This window comes from Hyalella azteca, unplaced genomic scaffold, assembly GCF_000764305.2.
Source record: "Hyalella azteca isolate HAZT.00-mixed unplaced genomic scaffold, Hazt_2.0.2 contig11907, whole genome shotgun sequence".
Taxonomy (NCBI): domain Eukaryota; kingdom Metazoa; phylum Arthropoda; class Malacostraca; order Amphipoda; family Hyalellidae; genus Hyalella; species Hyalella azteca.
In genome coordinates, this window is record NW_025941883.1 from 78,544 (window position 1) to 83,830 (window position 5,287).

The following is a 5,287-nucleotide window of genomic DNA, read 5'->3' on the forward strand; positions in this document are numbered from 1 at the left end:
ATTACTAGCCCACAGGGCCGCACTCCACATCCGAGCAGTCTTTAACAGCAACACTGACCGCGTCATTTTCCAGAGGTCAACGCTTACATCACGAAAAAGACGCTGAAAACAGTAAATGCAAAATAGAAAGTTCTTAGTATTATTTTCATAGAAAAATAATGGTTGAGCAATCAACCAAATGGAAAATATTAATCAATATATGTAATCAACCTGGCAGGGAGGCCCAGTGGTTACAGTTCAGAGTACCATGATTGGCGCAGAGAGATGCGAGTTCGATCCCAGCTACCTGCGACAGTTTCTGGTGAGAATCGGCGAGGAGGCCGGGCGGTTAAGGGGATGCATGCCAGAGGCCAGCAAAGTTCGTGTGGTGAGATAGGTCAATTGACTACAACTGCTTAGGTGCCAGGATGACAATATCTATAGCATTTAGATGGTTGATGTTGGCTCCAGGGCTGATTTGAGCGTTAATTTGCTGGTCAATCTTCTCTCCTTTCATTCCACCTGTATGTACGTCCATTCACACCTAGCGCGCCTGCCCTAACACAAAACAGAAGGTCCCCACCTCTACTACCATCATACATACATTCAGATTTTGGCATCGCTTTCATCTGATACAGTCTTAGAGAGTCCTTTCCCTCCATTCCTTGCTTCCATACCTTCAGCCCATAGTCTTTCACTCGCTCATTTATTTCTCTTTTCCACTCTTTTTCATCCCACTCTATCCCAATCGCACCCCGTACTGTCACGCACCCATTCGTCCTTTGGCCTAGCGGGCCTTTGGCGCACCCATGCTTCATGCATGCCACACTTACGCACCACTGCCCGACATCTGCGTGCCCATTTGCTCACCTTCATGTTCCACATATACATCTTTCGAGCCCAACGTTCATCATCCATTCGCTCCAGTCTCACTTTATACCTCAAAACTGCTCTCATTCTTCTTTCCTTGCAGGTACTCCAACCCATGTCTCCTCTCAGGGCCTCTACTGCAGTCCACCTGGGGGCTCCTAGTGCCAATCTCGCCACTCTATTTTGTATCAATTCCAATTTATCTAGCTCGCCATCACTATATGCTATCACATCCAATCCATACATAATGCTAGGCACTGCTACACTCTTCCACACTTCTCTCAATACTTCATACATACTCGCTCTCACTTTTGCTGCACTTCCAAGTATACCCAACCATTGGTTCGCCTTACTTAAATTCGCGGCCTTTGTTCTCTGATATCCTTCATGGTCCATACACATCCCTAACTCCTAAGTACTTATACTCATTTGTCCTAACAATCTCATTTCCTCCCAACATCCACACTCTGCTCATATCCTCAATCGATCCATTCACAACAAGTACGTGGCTCTTCTCCGCACTGAATCGCACATTAAAGTCCCTCCCATACTCAGTCACACAGTCCAGCATACTTTGCAGTTCTTCGCTATTTTCACTCATAATCACAGCGTCATCAGCATACAGAAGCATTCTTAACCTTTCGCCGCCTACACGCACACCAACATCCATTCTCCTCACCCTCGTGACCATCTCCTCGTGAATAGCAAAAGAGATGCAAGAATATTATGGGTTACCTTAAAAAATAATTTCGTTAGAATGACGCTGCCCTTTCTTTTTAGACAGTTAGCAGAGAGGCAGATATGCATGGCTAACATGCACAACCAGAAGTTGGATCGTCAGCCCATTTTGTTTCTCAATCCATTTTTAAATTTTTTCGCTCCACTAAATTACTACCGTCAATGACACTCATGTCGCCACCTCACTTAAGTCACCACGTTAATAAGTGAAAAGGAAATAATTCTTAAAATAAAACCGATACGAAAATTTCTTTATAATAAAAATTATACCATTCGTTTGTATGGCTTAAACGTATTATAATGCACTTTCGAAGATTAATATGTAGTTAGTCAATAGATTCCAAATCAACATGACAGAAATTCTTCCAGCAAAACGAATTTATTCCTCCTCTCTGCACCGCGAAAAGGACGATGTTCTACTGTGAAAAACAGAAAAAGAGGTTCGTCTGACTTGTCTTCCTGATTTTCACGATATTGAAATATAGTTAATAATCTATTCTAAATATACCTGGCGATTTGTGTGAATACGATTCTGGGAGAATGGCGAAGTTTGTATTGGATATTTACTTTAGGAGGCAGAATTAGAAGATAAATTTTCGTTGCTAATTTATACCTACAGTTCAACAGTTGTGTATAAGTTAGACTTGAAATAATGTAAGCAGCATTCATCATCCATGTTCATTCTAACATAACTAGCAATTAGACTTTTAAAACGTTGTAAAACGACTTCTAAATTTGTGCACGATGTTCATGCAATGATTGGCGTTGGGCGAACGAAGTGTCATGCAAGCGTATCGCTGCTGTTCTGGCTCATTTAGAATATACAAGACACGAGCCGTATTTCAACTAAGTAAGCTTAATAAGGCAAACTACTCAGTTAAATCCCTAAAAATAGCTCTGAAAATGTATTTCAGAAGCCTAAACTTACTTGAGAAGATAAAACTCACGTCGTATGATATTATTTTATGTGTTATATAATTACGGTATATGCATTTGTTCAAATATGTTTGTTAATATGATTATTTTGTATCAATCATGGCAGGAGCATATGTTCAGTCTTAAAATGCCTAGCAAATTACGGACCAGCAGGCAAAAACTCCAGCAGTTATCTCAATTATCTCAATCATTCGTCAGTTATCGAAAGATCGGGTTCCAAAGGCAGGAAGGATCCCTTGTGATTCAAGTCACGAAAAGTCCAAAAATCGGCAACAGGCCATGGGCCTATTTCTTCAGTGCCGACACTTCTATTCTATTCTATGACTTCAAGAAAAAGAGCAAAGTTAAGATCGTGCAGGCAGGTGGACATGGATAGAGCTCTTGCAGACTACAGAGATAATAACTTTTCCACGTCAGCTGCTGCCCCTATGTTCAATGTGCCAAGCAAGACAATCTCAGGTCGCCTCTCGACGACAGGCAAGGATGACTGTGTAGTGTGTTCCAGGCAAACCAACCGCGCTGTCTGCAGAGCCTGAGCTGTTACTCAGTTATTACATTGAGTATATAGCCAATAGAGGTTTTCCTATGACTGTGGCCCCAATCTCAATGTATGCCTGCATGGTGCATTGATCGCAGGTCTGGAAGACACATTTTTATAGAGAGAGGACCTTAATTGCTACGGATGGTGGCTGAAGTTTCGTTCGATGTATTGTATGGCCTGTGTGTTGCATGGCCTTTGTGTTGCATGGTCTGTGTGTTGCATGGTCTGTGTGTTGCATGGTCTGTGTGTTGCATGGTCTGTGTGACCTTATGACCTTATGATGAGTTCGGGACTTCCTAGTCCCCGGTCACGCTGATGCGCCGCCTGCGTCGTCCTCCGTCTCCGAGTCATCGCTAGGCAGCTAGTCAGGTCGCCGGCGCCAAAGTGACGACTAAAATAAAGCCACCTAGCGATGTTCACATAAAATGTGTACGTAAAATATTAGCCAGTATTTGTTATAAATCAATCTCTTTCCAATTTGAATTGATTCATTGAAAATTAACTACTTCACAAATATCTTTATTCAATTGAAACAACGACCAGAACAAAATCGTGAGATCACAGTTGTCAAACACAGAGTTACGCTTGTCGCTTCTGAAATTACTGAATCAGCCAATTCTCTGCCTAGAGGCTGAAGAAGAGCACAATAGTAGCTTTTATGCATTGAGGGCGGCACAATCCACCAGCGTCGCCAGATGGCTTAGAAACTGCTAATTCCATGCATAATAAGGCATATAATTCAAAATATGCTAGTAATTTTATAGGTTCTTGTGCAAAAAAATTACATTTTTATTTATTTTTTCGTACTTTTTAAAATTTAATGAGGTGGTCTTTCTCTCAAAAATTTTTGTCGACAGAAGCAATTGAAAAAAAAACTAAATCGTGAAATTTGTCCGGAAAAAAACCTGCAACCCACCGGTGGTCCGTGCCGCACTTAACGTGTTAATGCACGGAAAAAGCAAAGCAATGCTGAGCAAAAGCAGCTGGGTGCCGAGTGGAACTAATTTGGAGCATAAATATAGAATTCAACATAGTTCAATCTATTTTTTGAATGCGAATAAACAATGAATTCTAAAATCAATCGAAAGCACTAAAAATTTTACATCAATCGCCTACTAACAGCCCGTAATGCTCAAAGGCTCTCTTCCTGTTGCATCGTCGAATTTTGTTGATCTTTTTGTCCCGCGAGATAAAGCTCATAAATAAATCCTGCATTGTATTGACCTTATTATACTTTAAGCGATAGCGAATTTTGATAGACCAACATTTCCTGGTAGAGAAGCATTTTCATAATATTTATCGTTCGTGTTTCTATCTAAAATTTAATGGATTAATTATTATTTATTTGCAGAAAGTAAAATTATTTATTTGATGGATGCTGTACCTGTAATCAGAAATTGCAGAGCATAAATGAAAACAACAATAAAAATTAAAAAAAACATGAATGTTGTTTGCTGGTGTTAGGAGCAGTTAAGGAAACTTCCGAAGTCGTTATTTTTCACTTCATACTAAATAAAATCTTATCGATAAAGAGTTAAAATTAGGACTCCTCGTGTAGTTCCCGACTATGCAAAATGAAAAATGTTTTTACCTTTACTTCATGAAGTATGATGGCCTAATACGTGGTGGGCACAGGCGCAAGTTAAACCAAATACGTCTTTGCTACATACATATAAATAAACTCCGCATCCTCGCCCAAGGTTGAGCGAGAAAATGATTCAAAACCAGAAAAGCCCCAAGGCCCGCTTGCCTTGTGTCGTGCAGGCTCGCAATGAATTTCTGCTTGCCAATTTCGTCGGGAAGTCCTTCTTCCGATATTGATACCCTCTTGCTTTTTAACCCATAACAAACCTGAGGAAGCTCGACCACGGTGTCTGAATTTCGCTGAAAAAATAATCTTGATCATATAAGGAAGGTTGTCATAAAAATACTTAAATCGCTGCAAAAACTGGACTTAACCGGTCAAACAAACGCATACCTAACATTGTGATCAATAGGACGACTTTCTCACGTTGCATTGAAAAAGACCCGTATGTCATCATGTTTGAAAGGTCAAAATTGCGCGCAATGTATCTTGGGAGTCTTCCACACACCTCCACAAGCAGCCAATCACCAGTCGTCTTTCGTGTGACGTCACATGTTTGGCCGAGTTTTGCCAAGAACTAGAGCCACGCGCCGTCGCTTTGGCTCCCGGGTCTGAGTATATTCCGTCCGTCGAATCAG